The sequence below is a fragment of the Antechinus flavipes genome, chromosome 5 (assembly GCF_016432865.1).
Source record: "Antechinus flavipes isolate AdamAnt ecotype Samford, QLD, Australia chromosome 5, AdamAnt_v2, whole genome shotgun sequence".
In the NCBI taxonomy this organism is placed as follows: domain Eukaryota; kingdom Metazoa; phylum Chordata; class Mammalia; order Dasyuromorphia; family Dasyuridae; genus Antechinus; species Antechinus flavipes.
Genome location: NC_067402.1, coordinates 163,115,527 through 163,137,293, shown reverse-complemented (window position 1 = coordinate 163,137,293; position 21,767 = coordinate 163,115,527). Strand labels below are relative to the sequence as shown.

The 21,767-nt window shown below is 34.6% G+C and overlaps 1 protein-coding gene and 1 long non-coding RNA gene across 2 annotated transcripts in view; one reads left to right on the top strand and one right to left on the bottom strand.

The window, feature by feature from the left end:
* CAMK1D (calcium/calmodulin dependent protein kinase ID) overlaps nt 1-21,767 on the top strand; it is a 471,691-nt gene that overhangs the window by 271,451 nt on the left and 178,473 nt on the right. The gene's annotated exons all lie outside the window — the stretch shown is intronic.
* The window catches only part of LOC127537987 (uncharacterized), a 111,995-nt gene continuing 98,147 nt past the window's right edge, over nt 7,920-21,767 (bottom strand). The window contains exons 2-3 of the long non-coding RNA XR_007947657.1: nt 12,603-12,764; nt 7,920-9,893 (exon numbers count right to left, since the gene is read on the bottom strand). This is a non-coding gene — a long non-coding RNA (uncharacterized LOC127537987). The remainder of the gene's footprint in view (nt 9,894-12,602; nt 12,765-21,767) is intronic.

Here is a 21,767-nt window from a genome sequence, read left to right as displayed (position 1 = left end):
CCATCAGCATACATTACAAACCAGGCTTGATTTATTGTTTTGTTCATTGTCTAGACTTAAGTGAAGAAAAAAAATTTAATAATGCAGATTGAACTTAAAAATGTGTCCTACAGACTTTTCTCCCTCAGAAAATTGGTTGTTGAACATATATCAGTATATAGCTGCTTGTAACTATCTGAAGATATAGAAGAAAAAGCAGGCCTTGGAAAACATGTCAGGTTTGTACCCAAAGTAAAAGCATCATTTCCTTTACTTTTATTATAAAATTAAATCCATTTCTTTGCTTCCCCCCCAAGTTTTGAAGTATTAAGAAAGAGATATTAAGGATATCAGTATCCTTATTTAGAAAATCTACTAAGTATCAATAGTCAATGGAGAAAACCTCAAAAAATTATACAGAAAATTTATCCTCAAATCTATCTTGAATTTTATTATCTTCCTCCTTTTTAATATAATGTTATTTCCTTGTCTTTGATTGATTTTTATATTTCTATTCCTGATTAGACTTTAACCTCATGAAAGTAACTAGTATCTCACAGTGAATATAGATTTAATATTTGAGAAGATTTGAGGGAACATTTTGAAGAAAATGGATGTTTTTTGCCCTGGGAGTACAAAAAGAAATATTTATAGGTTAAATTTGTAGTAATTATTCAAAAATAATATTGTTTCAAGAACAATTTTGAGCAAATAAGCTATTTTCAGTATAATAAAGACCCAAATTAACTACAAAGACATATGAAGGAAGACACTATCTGCATCTAGGGAAAGAACTGACAAATAGGGGTGTGCTGGGGGCAGCTGAAACAAGCTGAGAATCAATTATTACGTTTCAAGAATGACCATCAGCACACATATATAAAATTTGTGTCTAATGATAACCATCTCTAAGATGAAAATGAAGAGAAATTTGTAAGATAACTTTATTGTATATTTAAAAGGAATAGCAAATTATACATAACAGATTTGCAGTTTCATTGCAATCTTTTAAATTATTAAACAATATTATGGAAATGCTTGTTCTATAAATAAAAAAATAAAATAAGTATTTATGTATATGTGTGTACATTACATATATATGTGTGTATATATATATATATATAGAGAGAGAGAGAGAGAGAGAGCGAGCGAGCGCGCATGAGTGCACGCAACTCTTTTAGGATAGATAGTGGGATCATTTAAGATAGGACTGAATGTAATTTCATTCGTGCTGGAAACTCTTGGATAAGAAAACTACCTTTGCAAAATCAGGTTGGTACCTATTTGGAAGTGTATAGTCCTATAGAATTGCTTAGAGCACTTAGAGATTGTGATTCAAACGACCAGGAAGGGTCAATGGCAAGACTTGACACTGCTTCCCCCTACTCCCCTCCTCCCCCCCGGTTTTTTGACACCAAGGATGGCTCTCTATCTATTACATTCCTTATAGTCTATCTGTTAAATGCTGGTCTCTTTAGCTTTGATTATTGTTTTTCTTTCTCTTCTAGCTTCTAGCATTTCTAGCTGAAATGCTTAAGGAGGTTTACATGATATTCCTAAATTCATTATTAGGGCAGAGCTAATTTTCTGGATTCTCCATTCTCCCTCTTTTTATCCTTATCCCACCCTCCTGTCTTTTTCTTGATCAGAACAAATGTCTGTTTCCTATTAGAATGAATCAAAATATAAATAAAATGCTAAGTCTAAGGATTGTGCCAAGTGGATGAAACTTTGGCAGTAAAAATTCTCTTCCTTTTATTATTTTATAATAATGCCAGAGAATTGAATTTACCCATGGTCTCTGACCTAAATATTGGAAATCCCCATTACCTTTCTTCTCAGAAGTGTATTTTTCTTAGTTTCGCTTCCTAATTTCTGCCATCATCATTGTCTTTAGCTTTCCTGATCTTTTCCTCAGGGGAATTTAATGCTGAGAAAGGGCAGTTGTTTATAGTCTAACTGCCTCTCAAACCTTCCTGTCTTATGCTTTCCTTATAAACTAAACAATTCTGGACATGAAAGCTGCTTAACAGTTTCTGAAAGGAATCAATGCTTTTCATATAGATATGCAATTATCTCTCTCATCAGTAATGCCAAGTTTGATGCACAACTCCTATGGTTGGGAAAACTGTCTCTGAAATTTTTTAAAGAATAATTATGAATTCATATTCATACAGAATCTGCAGGGGAAACAAGTTAAATTTCCATTTATGGAGCTTTCACTGCCAAAAGCAGAGTGACTGATAATGGCTTGACTTGGTGTAATTGGTAATTTGCTTCTTCAAAAGGTAGAGAAACCAAAAAGACAGAATTCTATTCAGATTCATGACTTGATGAGAGTTGGGTGATGAGAAATTTTGGGGACAGTGGCTACTTCCTGTTAGAAATTAGGTCAGAGAAAGAAAGGTTCAGAGGAAGGAGAGTAGAATTCCTTGTAATTATAATATTGGTTATGAGAACCAATGAGTTTGAGGTTTTCCTTACTCTTCTCTCTGTTGATTTATCTGTTTGTATGTTATGCATTTGAGAGTTTTTTCCCCCTCTAGATATTTTTGGTATGTTTATACCCACCCTTACTCCTTCTTTGTCTCTCTCTCTTTCTCTTTGTCTCCTTCTCTGTCCTTCCCTCCCTCTCTCTGTCTCTCTTTCTCTCTGTCTCTCTTTCTCTCTCTCTCTTTCTGTCTCTCTCTCTGTCTCTCTCCCTCTTATTCTCCCTCTTCTTCTTCCTCTCCCTCTGCCTCTGCCTCTCCGTCTCTCTCTCTGTCTCTCTCTCTTCCTTTACCTCCCTCCATTTCTCTCCCTCTCTCTTTCTCTTTTTGTATTTCTTGTCATTCACCTCCTTGTTCCTCTCCCTGAGTAACTAAATCTCCTGGGTTGTCCAAGCCTGGATCTTTGACCTTAGTAACATGAAGATGGGGCTATAGGTGGAGGGAGGCTAGGACTGTTTCAAGTTTTTTTTTTTTTTTTCCCAGTGGCATTGGCAACACCTTCCCACTCATGCCTTTTTCCCTCTGCTCTCCTCTTTCTTTTTTATGGTTGGGCAAAATCTGCACCTACCTCTTGCAGGATATAGAGAGAATGGAACAGGCTTTGGCAGTCACTACAGTTTTGGAAGACTAACTCAGCACCAAGCACTAATTAGGAGGTAGCATGTTTTCAGTTTGCCAGAGTCCTCCTCCATTTTCTTCCTTTCCTTCATATAGCTGGGGAAAGGGGGAAATGAAAGAGTTGTATAGGAAGAATTATTGTGGTAGTTGGGGAATTCTTAGCACTGGGACTTTTATTGCATATGCCTGTTAATTTGTTTGTCCTCAGAAAACTTTGAAGGGAGAGATTCATGGAGTATGCTTTAAATACTAGATTTCTCTAGTGTCGATAAAACATTTTACCTTGTCAGAGATTCTTTCTTCTTCTTTCACGGATTTGCCTTATGTTAGTATACATTTAGCACATAATTCCTTTTTTGGAGGGGCCTGGAAAATAGAAGAGATTTAGAGAAAGTGACATTTTCTATCTTTCTAGTCACATGACTGAAAACCCTAGTAGCATTCCACTCAAATTGTAAAGGGGAAGCTAGCCCAAGAGGGATGGAAAGCTTTCAAGAGGTGAATATGGATTGCAGAAAATGCATTAACCAACCTACATTTAGGTAGAGAAAGCATTTAGAAGATAGAACTAAAGCAAGTTATAGAAGGTGAATACAAGAAGATTGACTTAGTTGGTCCCAGAGGGCAAAACCTGGATCAGTGGGTAGAAGTTGCAAAGAGACAAATTTAGACTTGATTTAAGAAATGCCACAATAGGCTATTCCTCAGTGAAGATCTTCAAGTAAAAGCTGGTTGATTTCTCCTTGGCTATGTCAAAAAGAAAATTCTTTTTTAAGTATAGATTGTAACAGCTACAGAGATTGTATTTCTGAAATCTAATTCCAAAAGAAAATAATGTATTAAATTCTTCAAAAGAAATTTATCTTATTATATGAAAAGTCCAAGTAAATTTTAAGAGCTGCCCTGAAATAATCCAGAAAAAATTTCATAAATGAGAGTAAGAATTCATGACCTTTCTTTTCTCTGAAAGATTATCATTTTCTCAGTGATTTTGCCATTTACATCAACCCTGTAAGAGGCCCCACATATAAGCCTTCATTTTCTTCAGTTTATCTTCCTCTGTTCATTCATTGTCTTCACTTGATGTTTCATAAAGTGCCTGAGGACAGTAAAATGGAGCCAACTTTTCTCCATCCTTTGTATTGGGGAATGAATGTTTATCTCTATTTATTTGTCATTTAAAATTAGAATACATATAACAAAATTACAATAACATGTTATATATTATATATAAATAACAAAATGATAGAAATGGCAAGACATTGCTTTCAATCATTCAAGTATTTAATTACCTATTAGGTGTCAGACACTATCTTAGAAACTAGGAATACAAATACAATAAGTGAAAATGCCTAGCAGCTACACCCAAAGAAAGAACACTGGGAAGCGAATGTGAACTATCTGCATTTTTGTTTTTCTTCCCGGGTTATTTATGCCTTCTGAATCCAATTCTCCCTATGCAACAAGAGAATTGTTCGGTTCTGCAAACATATATTGTATCTAGGATATACTGCAACATATCCAACATATAAAGGACTGCTTGCCATCTAGGGGAGGGGGTGGAGGGAGGGAGGGAAAAAAAATCGGAACAGAAACGAGTTTCAATATAAAGTAATTATTAAATAAAAATTTAAAAAAAAAGAAAATGCCTAATATTGTTATAGGATTTCAGAAACTTTCTTTCTAAATCTGTGGGACATTATAGTAATAGGCCTTCTTCCTCCTTCTTATTCTACTCATTAGACCCTCTAAAATAATTTAATTTTAATATTAAGAAACACCTTTTTAAAAGATTTCAGAAATAAATCTCCTTAAAGAAATTTTATCATTAAAGCTTTTTAAGGATATTTTGTCAGTTTTATTAATATTACTTCACTATCAGATTTAATTTGATCTTATTTTCACACTAAGGGTGTGGTAGCTTTTATATATAACCAATTTTTGAGTAATCAGAAAATAGAAAACAGTGTGTCACCAAATACAGAGGAAATTTTGGTAAGGAAATTTATTATTTGACTATTTCCTAGAGGAAAGGGATATTTCATTTACATATAAGAGAAAAAATGAATCCTGCCATAAGATGTAGTTGTTGAAGTAAAACTTTCATATAATTAATTAAAAGTGAATATTTTCTGAAGATTGTGTAGTAATTTCCTGAAATCTAGGTAAGATTTTTTTTGCACTTTTTCTTTAGTTTTATCAGTTTTATAGCTTCTATTTGTGTGACACATGTGCCTCTGAAAATGCTCTTTCTGCTCTGTATACAATCACAGAATGAAACTCGTTTCCCCAAAGTTATTACAAATGAATATTGCTATGGATTACAGAAATGGAGCTAACTTTTTGTCTCAGTGGAAGACTGGAGAAAATTTCACAAAATTAATCAACTCCAGATTTTTCTGGTCATTTTCATTTAGTGTGAAAATTGTTTTATTTAACAGTCCAAATACTACCACACCTCTCTGGCTTTGTAAGAGATATTTAGACAATTTTCTTCTTTTATTTGCCTTTTTGATGATGTTCCATGTCTGATGGAATGTTCACCTATGTGTATATCATAGATTATTAGAGATCTTCATTTGAGACTTAAAAATGAAGTCATTAGGTCAAATTGTGTTGAATTGCCATGAGTCTTTTAATTAGGGGACACTTCATATTTCAGACCATGAAAATTGAGTATCCAGAGTATTTAACTATTTATAAAGAAAACCTTTTTCCTTTGGAGTCTGGGATGGACCTCCTGCATGACATCCTATTTCTTATATCACTTGATAACTTAAAATTTATTTTTTTTCCTTCTCTCTCTCTCTCCATTGGAATTGGGGAAGGAAAATTCTTCTGATAAATGTTCAGAGTCAAGCAAAACAAATTTCAAAATATGCTATATTCAAAAAATATATGTCTCAATCTGGACTCTGAGCCTATTACTTTTCTGAAAAAAGGTGAGTAATATGAATTGCAATAAATACTCTGGGATCATGGCTGATCACTGCATGAGTTCTTAAGCCTTTCAAAATCGCCAAGTATACTGTCATTACTCATCTTGGAGGCTGAAGCTGATGGAACTCTTGAGCTTAGGACTTTCAAGCTGAAGTAGGAACGTTGTCTATCAGATACCTACACTTAAGTTTAGCACCAATGTGCCGAGCCCCTAAGAGTGGGAGGCCATCTACATGTCCCAGGTTGGAAATGAAGCAGTTACAATATCTTTGGTGAAGTGGGTGTTGCAAGTCAAGATGAGAAAGGGAGACCCAGTCTCAAAAAGAAAAAAAAGTCTTTTAGAGAAATTTCTCTTTATAATGTCATTGTTATCATGTAATTTTTTTTCTCTTGGTTCTATTCATTTTATTCTGCATCAATTCATATAAATCTTTTCATATTGCTCTTTCATTATTTCTTCTGGATTGATAGTATTTCATTATATTTATGTTTGTAAAGTTTGTTCAATTATTTCCCGATTCATTTCCAATTCTTTACCTCCACAAAAAGGGCTGCTATAAACATCTTTTGTACATATTTGTTTTTTTCTTTTGTTCTCTGTACAGTGTTCTCCTTGATATTTACCATTAGGAGTTTGCCAAGCAAATGGATCTCTGTTGTGTCTGTCAAGGAATATTTTGTGATTTAAATGTATTCATGACCATGTTTATACTTGATCAAATTCAAATTTTTTCCCTGATTTTGTTTTTGTACATTTCCACTTTTTTATGTACACCAGAGAATATAATGTTAAAGGTCAGATGAGATGTCTTCATTGTCATTGATGAAAAAAGTTTGTTAGTGCAACATTGACAGGTCTTTTTTTTTTCATTTTTAATCTTTTTTTGTTGTCTTCATTCTAGTTTAATTTTTAAATATTTTTAATTGCATCTTACAAGATTTCTACAAATATGTTTTTCTCTCCATTGCTTTTTGTTATGAGACCAGTTCTGCTTATAATCTTCCAGTATCTCTTTCTCAATATGAAACTGTGACCTAGTGTTATAGTTTGTTTTTTAGAAGGTTCCTATTAAATTGAACAAAACAGCTCCAGAACTGTCCTGTTTGCTTGGGTTCCTTTTTGAACTTCCTTCCTCTTCTATGTATTTTAAAAATATTTCATCAATGCTCTTTATTTCAGCACAACTATTCCATTACATACAATTTTTTGGACCCTTCCCTCAGTCTCTTTCTATAAGTGTCCTCCCACTGATAGCCCAAAGCATCATTGCCATGGCTTCTTTGTCATTTGCTCTGTAAGTTGATCAAAACTTAATGAGTTGAAGTTATTTTTTAAATCTTTTGACCTCTTTTTGTGCTTATTGCTTTACATCCATTAAGCTTCTTTGGAAAATAATGATTTCTGTGATCTGTATCAGTCTCTTCCCTTATCTATTTACCATTTGCTATGTTGATATTTTGTTACTGTGATAGCCCTGTGATCTCATCAGTATGAGTATTCTCTCCCATGATCACAACTGATAGATATCTATACTTTCTGTGTGATACTTATTCATGTCCTCTCCCAAAAAAGTTTTATTACCTTGTAGAACAGTGAATACAACACTCGTCACCTCATAAAAAAGTGCATGTAGTTTTACACTGCCTTAGTATATCCCCACCCTCTTTCTAAAAATTGTTTTTGCAATGAATTTGTCCTTCTCACCTTCATCCCACTGAAATGAGAGAAAAGAAAAACAAATTCTTGCATCATGTATGCAAAGTCAAACAAAACAAATTCCCTCATTACCTATATACAAATATATGTGTAATGTATGTATATGAACGTATATATGGTTTGTGTGTGTATAATTTATTACCTTAAATTCATCATTTCTCTGTTAAGAGGTAAATAGTATAGTATTCAATTTAACAAACATAAATGCCTACTACTTATGTGCCAGACACTGTGCTATACACAGGAGATATAAATAAGAAAAAGATAGTTCCTGCTCTCAAGAAGCTTACAATCGAATGAAGAAAACAACACACACAAAAAAAAAAGAAGTTGAAAAGAGGGTATCCACAGGGGATAAATAGCATGGGTAGTTGGTATTCTCTGCTTTACCTTGAAGTCACTTCATATAAATCTTTCCATGTTTCTGTGAATCGATTTCCTCATTTTTAAAAACACAATAGTATTTCATCACATTCCTGTAACACAATTTATTCAAACAATTCCACAATTGATGGGTGTCTTCTGAGTTTCCATTTTTTTGCCACCATAAAAAAAGCTGCTTATAAACATATATTTTTATTTGTAGGACCTATTTTCAAAAAAATATATTTTGGGTATTGCTCTATTTTTTTTCCTGTAAAATTCCAAATTGCTATCCAGAATGGTTGTACCCATTTATAGGTTCACTACAGTACAAACAATGTGCTTGTTTCCCTACAGTCCCTCTACTTCTTTTTTTTTTAAATTTATATAATAAAACAAGCACTTCCATAACATAGAATGATAAAAAGATGATTGTTTATGACATTGCAAATCTATATGTATAACTTGCAATTCTTTTTAAATTTAAGTTCTTCCACTTTTATCATTTCCCTTTTTTGTCACTTTAGCACTCTGATAAGCAAGAGGTTCTGTCTCAGAATTGCCGATTTGAATTTCTCTAATTAGTAGATTGAAAACAAGGGAAGACCAACAAGCTGCTGATAACCTGGATTCATTCTTGAGAACTAACTGCCTATCAATTCTTCACTGAGGATCTTACATACATTTTCAAGTCCTTCCTCTAAATATCTTAATATAGTATGGGTACCAATGCAAAATATGCCTGTTTTGGTAAAACACCACCAGGATTAAAAATACTTCACAATTTCATAAAGACAGATTGTTCTTATTTCTTTATGTTATTCAACAATGGCCTTAGTTCATTATCCATGGACAATGCCTGTCCAGGATTTATATATTGACAGGCCTTTTTTATAGACTGTAACTGCTTGTGAACATTTCTGAATGATTAACATTTTTCATCCTCTTGGTTTTTCTGTGTGGATAGTTAAGGCTAATTCTTTGAAGTGATTACTGATCTTATTTAAGAGGCTCAGTATTGTTCCAGGACATTAAACAATTAACATGATGTGGCCTGCAAAGAGCATCTGGAGGACTTATTCTTAATGCTTTTGAAAATATGAAAAAATCAAATCCCCTGATTTATTTGTCTCTCCTAGGACAACCTGTGACTTTTCTTTTCATTTGGATAAAACAAAACTTTTGTTTTAATTCATTGCAAGCAGTATACTGACTCGATTTGTTTTTTGACAAAGATCCCACATTTAAAGTACCAACAATTAAATGAATATTCAGCACCTAGAATCTGTGTGATTTTTTTCCCCTATTTTTCATCATTGTTGCTGTTACTGAAGGAGCAAAAGGATTTCATGCAGTACTAAAGGCTATTTTGTACTTTTCTATGCTTCACAGGGTCATAAAATATTGTTTGAAGGAAATTTCTGAAGAAAATTATCAAACAAGAATTATTGTTCAAGTTAATACTTTGATAAAAAAAATAATAGGAGATGGCACTAAAATAGTTTCAGAAGGAAAAGATTCATTAAAAAAGTAGAAATTCTAGAAAGAGTTAAGATAGATGGAATAAGGTCCTAAAATATAATTGGATTTTCACAATATTTTTTTTCTTGTTGGTCCTGTTCAGTCCCTTAGTTCTTCTTGAATAGCATGTCTGAGCTTTGAAGGACTGAGTATCCCCTTAAGCCTTCTCTCATAATGAGTTTCTTTGGAATGTTTTCATGACTTGCTTGAAAGATACAACAGAGTACAGCTAACTCCCAGCACTAATAATCTTCTGGCATTTTTTTCTGTCAAAAAAAATGACATAGAAGAAAAATTCAGTAAGATGAATTTAAATGCATCTATTTAAAAAAACTTTAACAAGAAGGGGGGAGAGTACCAACCTTTTATCACTGCAATGATAAGTACAACATATTTGGAATTAATAATAAGCCAATGTAGTAATGTATACACTTTAAGTTAATAATATGGGTGAAGAATGTATCAGAGAGATAGCTTGGCTTGGCAGATAGAGTACTGGCCTGAGAGTTGGAAAGACCTGGATTTCCAACTCGAACATATTGACTTTTGTCATTGTTGTTTAGTTTTTCAGTCATGTCTGACTCTTTGTGACCCCATGGACAGTATGAGATTTTGTTAGCAAAGATACTGGAGTGGTTTGCCATCTCCTTCTTCAATTCATTTTGAGATGAGGAAGCTGAGGCCAGAAGGATTAAATGACTTGTCCAGGATTATTCAACTAGTAAGTATTTGAAGCCAAATTTGAACTCAGTTTTCCTTCTCAATCTACTGTGCCACTTAGCTATATGATGCATGTAAGGATATTTTGACATTAAACGATCTTAACAATTGTTCTTATCTACTCAATTATTTCTTCATCTCCAATTGGGTGACCATAGGCGGCATGGTCTAAAGTGAGCATTGAATGGTTAACTTGGTTTCTAGTTATGTTTCTGCTTCTTGCCTTTTGATTTTAGTAGTATCTGGTGAAGTATTTTATCTATCTATTCTGTCTTCAAGTTATTCGTTGTCAGTCTTGGTTTGAACTTGAAAAATGCTAAGTACTGCTAGTAAAGAAAGTAGTGTTTGGATCTTTTTGGTGTTGTAATTGTTCCAAAATCAAGATCTCATATGGATTGGTAAGAAGGGAAAGGAAGAGATCAGGAGGGCCTCTGAAGTGGAAAATGGTCCAGGTTTATGGCCTAGTAAATCATAGAATCATAGACTTAGAAGTATAACACATCAAACATTTTGGAATCCAACTTCTTTATTGCACAGATTAAGAAACTGAAATCCAAAGAGAGAGGTGGGGTGACTTGCCCAAGATCAGATAGACTGTAAAATGTCAGGGTCTGGAATTTGAACCCAGATCCTCTGACTTCAGATCTAGCTTTCTGATGTGCAATGCTACTATGACAAAAAAAGAGTTATGTGAATAACACAATATGAAATTGAAGAGATGTCCCATTTATATTATAAGATATTGTAATATGTGAAGTTTGTCAATCCAAAATGTCTGCTTATAGGTCATGAAAAGATTTTTTATAAAATGGATGTTTTACAGAGTCAGCAGGCAAGACATTTAACATTTGGCAGTGTAATGTTTGGTAATGGAAAATGTTTGGTAATTGGAAAAGTTTCACTCAGAAATCAGGTGCTTACAAAAATGGAATATTTTATTTTCATCTCTCTTTTCCCCATCCCCCAAATGAGTAAAATATCAATTCTATATTACAACTTTTCAGTTTACCTAGTTAAAAGCATTATGAATTTGAACTCTTTCAGGGTTTCAGATTTACTACAATTACTTACTGAGAGATTCTGTTTTTTTTTAATATCCAAGGAATTTCAATTTTATTCTTGATCTTATATAGTTGGGAGAAAGTCAAACTGGGGAAATATAATGAAAGGTAGATTTAGAAGTAAAAGAAATTCATTAAAAAGTAGAAATTTTAGAGAGAGTTTAAATGGAATAACTTTCTAAAATATGATTGAATCATGAGCTTTTTCATTTTGGAAATGTAAATGAGGTACAGTATCTAATTAATGTCCGAAGACTGATCTTATTAGTAGAAAAGTTAGGATTCACTGTATAGGATCAGAGGGTCCTAGTAGCCATATAACTTTTTACAGACAAGGAAACTGAGGCCAAGATAGTAAAATGGTTTGTCCAAAGTAGTATGGGTAGTAAAGAGTCAATCAGGAAATTAAATTCAAGTCCTGACTTGAAAACCTATATTCATTGTTTTATACCACTTTTCCTCTTTTTTTCTGACTCAATATGTTTTATCAAGCATATACTACCTTTCACACACCATTTAATAATCCTATGTAGATTGCCACCATTTGGTTTATTTTACCCTGGATAAGGAGCTATATTGGCCATTGAAAGACCTTTGAGGACCATGCCATGAAGTAGTGAGTGATACTTCTCCAATGCTCCCCTGGCAAACTTTAAGGAAGAATGATGTTGACCGTTGGTAACTAAATCTGTGATCTTTGCCTTCTATCTCCATCACCCCTCCCTTCCTCTTGTATTGGCTCGGTAGTCCATTTCATTTTTGTCTGCAATACTTCCTCACCACATTTGAGAGAGGATCATACAAAGCAATGTCTCCTGCATGTTCATTCGTTGTCAGATAACATCAGATTTGCAGGGTGGTTGGATGAACTACACAGTCCAACACCAGTAACTTCCCCCCCACCTCAAGCACAGATGGTGAAGTGTAGCTTTGAAATCTTTATGCAAGAGCCCACAAACTGCCAGTACCTATCAGATCGCATCCACCTCCCCCAGAATATGACTAACTCCCACGAAAAGCTTCTTAAATCAAACGCCACATTTCCAAACAGGAGCTTCTGCTGCAGTCTGCCTTTGTAGAATGAGGTTAGCAAAAACACCTGACTCCGTCTTCCACACACTTTCCAGAAGGCTTGTCTTCCCCGACACTGTGGGTCTCTCCACCCTCCTCCGCCCCACCCTTCCCCCTTCTTACCCCTCCAGTGTTCTTGGGCATCTCTTCCTAGAGGTTTATCATGTTTCCAGGCACTCTGTCATCATCAGATTGCAAAATCTACACACGAACAGCACTGTCATTTTCAGAATCCAGTCTTCTAGTAGGCTTATCTAGCTGGTGTGCTTGTGCTAGAAGAAGGGGCTGAGGAAGGCAGAAAAAAAAATCTTTTAACTTCTTCTATTCATTGTGGCCTCCTTCCTTATTTTAACACTGAGTTTTTAGGAGCTTTTAGGATACAAGATGGTCAGAAAGATGAAGACATCCTTAGCATTCTTGGGAACCTAGAAAGACCTGTTAAGTTCCTCTCTGTGTCTCTATCATCTCTCTATCTTTGTCTTTGTCTCATTCTCTCTCACTATGTATATATCTCTCCTCTTCTTTACATCCCTTCTTCCCTCCTTTTTTCCTTTCTTCTTCTCCTGTGTCCATTTCCGTCTTCCTCTCCTCCCCTCTTTCTCTTTGAGGGTACTAGAAAAAGGCTGTCCTGAAAGGGGAAAGACAGTAACCTTTCAAAATTTTTTATGGTGACCTACCCAAAGTTTGGCCATCTTGGCAAGATGTATGTGATATCAGGAGTCAGAAGTACTGGATTTGAAGTATACCTTCACCACCTACAGTCATAGATCACTGGGTTTCTTGGGGTCATTCTGCAAAATGGGAGTAATTATATGTGCTCCAGTTACCTTTTGTAAGACTTAGATGAGATAGCTCCAGGGCCCTATGTAACTTATAAGCCTTCTGTAAGCATATTCTAAGATCATCTTCTAGAGAGGAAGAGAGGAGTTATTTGCTCATGATACTAATTGGCTTTGGTCAGAGAGGTGTAGACTGCCTAAGGATTAGCACTGAGCTCAGAAATTTAAAAAAAAAAATCAGTGCCCAAAGAGAAAGTTGGGATCTCCCAGCAGACTCACCTTTACTGCAGGCCCACCTATCCTTGCTACCTGTTCCTCCTTGCCACCCTGCCTCTGTATCAATAATAGGTAAAAGAAAAGCTAGATGTGCAAATATTAGTCATGTTGGAATCCTTGCTGTTCTGTGGCTAGAGCATCAATTCTAAAGTCATAGGACCTGCTCTCTGATGCTACTCCCATTGTGACTGCTGGGCACATCACTTAATCCACCTGGGGCTCAGCTTCTCATTTTTAAAAAAAGGGAGTTGGACCAAATGCCCTCCAAGGACACTCAACTCTGGATTTATGGTCCTAACCATCCTGTCGCTTTCAATCATGATACTTTAAATCCCTAAGGGAATCAAAGGGAATATTACCTCCATGTTGCAACATAGTGTCCTTTGGCAGAACACTCTCCCAGCTTTAGATAATAACAAATTAAACGATCTATATTTTGCTGCAGTTGGTTTAGAAACAAGATATGACTACAGTTTATCAATTGGGGTGGCTAATGAATTGTTACTCTCAGTGAGAGGGTGGAGGGATGGAAGGGGGTGTCCATTTCCACTGAGCTATTGCTTTCTCCTCAAAATAATTTTCACCATAATTAATAGTTACACCATCTTTTCCTCCTACTTGAGTGCTAATCTAAGCAGGATGCCCCTAGGCTAACAACTGGTATTTCCAGTATGTCCCTTCTTCTAAGGAGGAGGTTGGCTGTACCAGACACTCAAAAGAATAGATAGCTCTCTCTCACTTTCTTACCCAGAGATACCTGTGTTCAATGAGATGCCAGTTACTCTTCAAAATGTTAAGCATAGTCACAGTAATCCTCAGACTTATCCAACCAAGGAGTAAAGTTATCTTTGCCCCCTTTTTTACTTTTGCCCCTCACATTCAACAGATTAAGTCTTACTGATTTTATCTTTGAAAGATTTTTTTTATTGTTGTTGCAATTTCCCTTTTCTTCCATTCCCAGTACCTTTCATCTAAATTTGTTTTTATTTTGGAGGATAATAAATCATAGATTTAAAGCTGGAATTTCAGGGGTCATCTAGTTCAATCTCTTTGTTTTATAAATTTGCAAATTGAATCTCATAGAGGTAAAATGGCTTATCTGAGGTCAGGCAGATGGCTAATTTTTAAACTATATTGTTGTTTAGTCATTTTCAATTGTGTCTATTTTTTCATGATCCCATTTGGGGTTTTCTTGATCAAGATACCAGAATGGTTTGCTATTTTATTCTCTAGCTCATTTTAATTTGAACTCAGGAAGACTCATCTTCCTAACTTCAGGTCCCATGCTTTATTCACTGAACTACTTAGAATTTGGTAGAAGCTTTTAAAATTATAAGATTCATATTGGGACGCTATAAACTTATGACCTATAAAACCATAACCTGATTTGGCCAGGGTGGTATGCATTATGACATCCATTTTCAATTGACATTTTTTTCTGCACGTTCTGCAAGGCAAAACATGCTGTTCTTTGTAATCTGTCTCTAATCTCTATGCATGGAGACACTTGTTCCTACGTTCACAATAATGAATAAGGAGTGGTGCTTATTAGATAGCTAGATAGAGATTATCTATATTTTTTAAAGCCACTCTTTTAAACGCACAACTCATAAACACTCTGAAAATTTGTAACATGTAAATATCTTGAAAAGTTTATCTCCTTTGAAATATTTGACTTTCTGAAATCTATTTCTGACCTGACTAAACAACAGTACCTAGTGCAAAACCTTCAAGTATACATCTTACTAATGAAGAGTATGAACCATGCTTTGCAAGAATCAGAAAAAGGGCATAGTAGAAATTCAGTTCCTTTCCCAAGTTTGGAAATGGAACGGCAATAAATCCTCAAAGTGAATCTTCTAGCCTTTATTTTTTTCTTCCTCTTTTTCCATTTTCTCTCCATTTTTTCTTTCACCTATTTCTTTTCTCTCTTTTTATCTTGGACTATTTTCCCTGTTCATCTCTCTGCCCAGAGGCATATAATTTGCCTACTTTGAGCACACATAGGCAGTGGTGCTATTTTCTGTTCTTTTCTTACTAATGTGAGACACTAATGTATCTCTGAATTGCTGTTCTTGTATGAAGGCTGAGTACACTCTGCTCCAAACTTTCCAACTGAATTTGCCAACTCTGGGAACCTATCAGGATGATGGTAATTTGAGTTCAGAATTGTTGGGGATTTAGTTGCTCAAACAGAGAACTTTCTGTGTTAACTTCAGTGTAAGAAAAGGACATTTGCCCATAACTTAAGTAGTGTGAGGTGAGGAGTATGGGAAACAGTGATAAACACTGTTTTTTTTTCTTAGATTTGTTTTTGTTTGTTGGTTGGTTTGTTTACCATAGAACCATGCATTTCCCAGTCTTTCCTCTTCATTCTTCCTCTAATGAAATAGGATCAGGAGTAGGAGAATTTGCTTACACTCTAGTTTTGTTTCATTAGAGAATGAGACATGTTTATGATGAAAGCCTTGTAATAAAGTATGAAACAAGGTAATATGACCAAGGAACTATGCTTTAAGAGATCATAAAGGGTTCCTACAGGGTGCACCCAAGGTGAAACCAGAGAAGATTTTCAAAGAGTTTCACTTCAAAGGTATTTTCTGTTCTGTAGCCAGAGAAGATAATAAACTATGCAATGTGAGAATTAATTTCTCTCCCAGGGCAATAAAATACTTGCAAACATTTTGAGACTAAAGGATACCTCAAAAGGCAATTCATTCTTCTCCTGTTGTGCATTTTGCATTTGTTTCTCTTCCTGCTTTGAATTCCATAGATTAAGATGCCCTCCCTTGCTCATCACTTCTAATCTAATCACCATATAGTCGTAACCCAAGTTTTGATTAACACCACCTTTCTCAATCTTCTTTCTCTTCTGATTAGAGGACTGAAATATAGAATACCAAAGTCCTCCCAATGCCTTCATTTATAGAGGGCAGAAATTGTACTTTTATATCCCTCCATTTTGCGTCTGGGGCAGCTAAGTGGCACAGTAGATAGAGTACCTAGTTTGAAGTCAGGAAGATTCATCTTCCTGAATTAAAAATTTGGTCTCAGACATCTATTAGCTGTATGACCCTGGGCAAGTCACTTAACCCTATTTCCCTCAATTTCCACATCTGTAAAAAATAAGCTAGAGAAGAAAATGGCAGATCAATACAGTATCTTTCCCAAGAAAACCTTAAATGGGGTCATGAAGAGTCAAATGTGATTGCACAATAACAATAGCACTTTGCATCTACTGCTCTGCCTATTTTCAACCCCAGAGGATTAGATATCCCAAGCTATGTACTCTCTACTTTTTCTACCTCCCTCCCCAATAGTCTATCTTGTTTTCTTTTGTGTGGTGTTTCCCCCATTAGATTGTAAGCTCCTTAAAGACAACAACTTAAAAAAAAATTATTAATAGTATCCCCAGTGCCTGGCACATAATAGGTTCTTTATAAATATTCATTAGATTGAATTGAGTAAGTCTGTACTGTTCAAGATATTGAACTACTTAGTCTATTTAAAAAAAGGTGTGTGTGTGTGGGAATCCCAGGAAAGTAAATTATTATTTCTTTCTGTGTATTTTAATGTTTTATAGCTCTAAAGAGAAATTTTGGGGAAGAAATTCTGGGGAGTGGGAGTGGGGAGGTAATGAAAAGAAAACTCATTGCCTATTAATTTTTATTAACTTTTAATTGGCTATATTATTCATAATTTTAACGATGATGCTTACATCTTATATAGTACTTTCTCTACAACAGCACTATGAGATAAGTATGACAAGTGGTAAAGTAAATAAAGAGTATAAAAAGACCTGAAATAAGACATATTTGAGTTCAAATTTAGCCTTATTGTATTCAACCTGCAAATTATTAGATGTATCATCTTGGGCAAGTTACAATCTCTGTTTATCTCAAGTTCTTCATCTGTAAAATGTAGTTTTAATAGCACCCACCTCCCAATGAGATCCAAATGAGGACCAAATGAAATCTTATTTATAAAATGCTTGGCAGCACACAGTAGGTACTGTATGAATGATCATTCCCTTCCCTTATCATTCCCATTTTACAAATAAGGGAATTGATAAGTGGCTTACTGGGACCCAGACCTAGTTCATATATTCTTCAGAACAATGCTGATACCAGACTTATTAACCTAACCACCTCCACCTCATCCCCCAACTATACTAGGTTAACCAGAATGCCCAAGCACCCTTCACTATGGGACTCATGGTTCTTACTTCATCATAATCCCTAATTTATCTTGCTTGCTTCTGCCCCATCTAAACTTGTATTTATTAAGCACCTTAAGTATAAAATGTATTTCTTTTCCCACTCTTCTCCTTAAAAACAATTGCCTCTGTACAATCAGGCAGTACTTACTTGCTTGCATGTGAGTAGGGTTAGATGACCACTAAAGCCTGTTACAGCTCTGACATTCATTCTGAGATTCTATGAATAAGTTCATTGGATGATTTTTTGGCCATCTTCCTGTATTGTTTTGGATGTAGAATTATATATTTCCACTCCAAGTGAAACAAATATATTAAATGAAAGGAATTCTTTTTTATCTGGAAGGATCTTTGTATTATAATGTTGTATAATAGAAAATAGAATTATACATTCAGTATTCAATGATATATATAGAATCTATCTGAATTCTGGGAGAGTCCCAAATAGCATCATAATAAAGGAAACTGATTATATTCCAATTCATTGTCAATGTTGGCATTCTTTCTTTCTGAAATGGCTGTTTGTATACAGTCATAGAATTGACTTCTTAGAGCAAATATCATAATATCAAATTTGAAGAATAAAAATGAGAATAACTGGTTTGTAATGAAACTAACTCTAATCTTACCTATTTAAACAAACTACCCAAAACAGAACATTGGAAAATGGATAAAAGAAGATAGATTAATTCAGACTATCACTATAGTCTAAAGAAATTCACAGCATCCTAGATTTAGAAGCCATAAAATTCACCCTTCTAATTTTAGAAATTAGGGTAAGTGGCTCACCCATGGTCACATAGCTAATGATCTAAGGCAGCATTTGAACTCATTTGTCCTCAGTATACTCTGTACTATGCCACGTCATTTCTCCAGTGTAAATCACCATTTTTGAGGGCTTCAAAGATTGATTTTTTTTCTTTATGAACAAAAGCAAACATTCATAGCAGTACAATAAAAAAGAAGGTTGTATATGAGACTACAAATCTACTATGCACTCTTTGCTATTCCTTTCAAATCTATAATAATTTATTATGTAAATTTTCCCTCCCCTCTCCACTATGGCTACCATTAGACACAAATAGGAATAGATAGCTAGATAGAGGGCATATATGTAAAATTATTCTATACACCTATTTACGAGTTCTTTCTCTGGGTGCAGATAATGTCTTTCTTCACATATCCTTTATAGTTAATTTGGGTGATAATACACAAAGTAACTTGTTTGCTCAAATCAAAGATTGATTCTTAAAATATCTGAAAGACAGAATGATACCAAATACTTTGGAGGGGAAAGCATCGATGCCATTACTACTGAAAAAAAAAGAAAATATAATTGAGAAAAAACTAATAGTAAATAAACACTAATGATTCCTGCTTTAGGAATATTTCCAACTTTTTTGAGAATAATTTATGTAAATATCAAGGACATCTTGGATATAATATGGAAAAAGAATAGATTTTTGTAAATGACGTTCTAGGGCAAACTATATAGTCACTCAACTGACTATTTCTTATTATTGTTGATCATAAATATGCATTTGATTCAACAGAACAAAAGTTATAAGACTTTCTGGAAACAGTATGTTTCTCCAGTGTATGTTAAAATCACACAAATTTCCTTGAAAGATGTAAGAATGAGTACCCCCTGGATATAAATATCAAGAGAAAGCTAAAGAGATCTATGCTTACCAAAGGTGTTTGCTTATATCATAGAAGGTGTCCAGAGCAGAGTCCAAGTTAAAAAGAAATTCATCCAAGATAATGGCAAAGTCTTCCAGATGTTCCTCTTTGTAGATGACATTAATTTTGTCTCATCAAGCCCCAGAAATTGCAAAGCCCACTAACTGAGATGGAAACAAGTAGAAAACTCAGTGAATAGAGCTCTGGGCCTAGAGTCAGAAGACCTGAATTAAAATCCAGCCTCTGACACTTACTAGTTGTATGACTGTTGCCTTGATCCACTAGAGAAGCAAATCACTCTAGTATTTTTGCCAAGAAAAGGACAGGGTCGGGAAGAGTAGCATACAACTTAACGATTAAACAAGAACAAGTAAATGAGTAATTGAATGGAATTTGGTAAAGTTTCCAACAAGAAAATCAAGTGAAATGAAGGATGTCTATTTTCCAGATGCTGATATTCAATTAGTTGATGAGTCCATAGGGCTGGACCATCATTACCTTCATATTTGATAGACACCATTGATTGATAGTGAACTGAGCCCAGAATTGAATTAAAAGAAAAGAGCAGAGTTGGATTATATTTAAGAAATCTTGTGCATTCTCAAAGCATCTTCCTGATGCTCGGAATTCTATATTCCACAAAGAATTAAGATTATAGGTCACTCAGATAGTCATATGGAGAAAAAATAGTAAGAGACACAATTTCATTATATTCCCACTGATAAAGTGCAAAGGACAAGTGATAGAAAGATGACCACCAAAATAATGAACAGAAAAGTAAAACAATTTCATGGTGATAGAAAGGAGTAATTGATGAGTTGCCTCATCTGTAGTACAAAGAGATCCAGAAGAAGACCCTCAGCTTTTTGGGTGGCCCCACTATGTGCCAGTTTGGGAAGGGCATAGACAAAAGTCACACAGGGTGAGAAGGCACAAATGGCTTACAATCTATACTACTGAAGGCAGCATCCACCTTGATAAAATTGTACTTGTCCATGTCTCAAAAAGTAAACATATGGCAGAGATCAGAATTCAGCAAGAACCAGTAATGAAGTCTACTATATACACTGTTTCTCATCTGTGTCATCACTCAGACCAAAAAATCCCAAAAGATTAATCTGTTGTTTTCTTGTTCTTGTTATATTGTTGTTAAAAATTTCTCATCCTTCTCAGAAGAAGTAACCTAGAAAATTCCTAAATTCTGCTATAAGAAATAATCAATATGTTACTTCAGATGAGGAAAAGTCAACCATTTCTGATACACCTTTTATAATTGTAATTGTAGAATTATTAAAAATCTTCCCAACCACAAGACAAATGACTGTATCTTTTTCTCAGATTCTGAGCATGTTCTCAAAAACATTTACAGTGTCAACATATTATCTTGGAAGATAGTAGGATGTAGAAGAAAATATGAAAGTCCTTCCCTTCTAGCCTTCACTTTGGTATATGTTAAACTTGTCTGTATCTAGCTGGGTTGATTCTGAGGATCTTCCTCCCTTTTATGGATTTATAGGGAAAGAAATCTAGATTATCCACAATATTCCTAGACAGAATTAAATCTTCATCCTAATCCTAAATAGATTCAGTTACCTTTGAATCTGGCTCAGTACTTACTTTGCACTAAAAATGATTCAGTCTGGTCCACACTTCTTGTACCACTGTTACCAAAGTGGGGCTCTTAACCTTGCCCAGAGCTGTATTGGCCATTGTGTGGGACTTGTCTTATGAAAGAAAGGAAGGTGTTGGGGTTTGGTGGGAGAAATTTTCAGCGAAAATGGCTATATACTCTATTGCAATCTACTTGATGATTGACTAATACACACTCTGTGCTGTCAAAGGCATCTTTTCTATAAGCAAGGTTCCTATAAAACAGACAGGGCATTGAATATTGACGGGCAATAAAAATCCTTGCTTGAGGGTTCTTGTCACTTCCAGCATGCTTTATTTCCTGCTCTGATTTTTTCCTTTCCTTTCCTTTCTTATAAGTCATCTCATTTATAAAATGGGAATGATGTTATGTCATCTAATCGCTTATAGTGTATGATGGAAACTTTTTAAAGAAATAGTATTCCTTGGAAGTAACAAGGTATAATTTAAAATCACAGTAGCATTTATTATCATAGTGAATTGGACATTTCCCACAAGATAAAAGTATAAACATGTTGTACGTAATCTTTAAGAAAGAAAAAAGATATGACTTGTCTTCTTTGTAATTTGGTTGCTCTAGTTGAGAATGTAGCATTTTTCACTTTCTATTGCTTCCCATAGATTGCAGTGCCATCTGCTGGTAAGAAGAAAGTGATTATCATCTGATGAGTTCCAAACATTCAT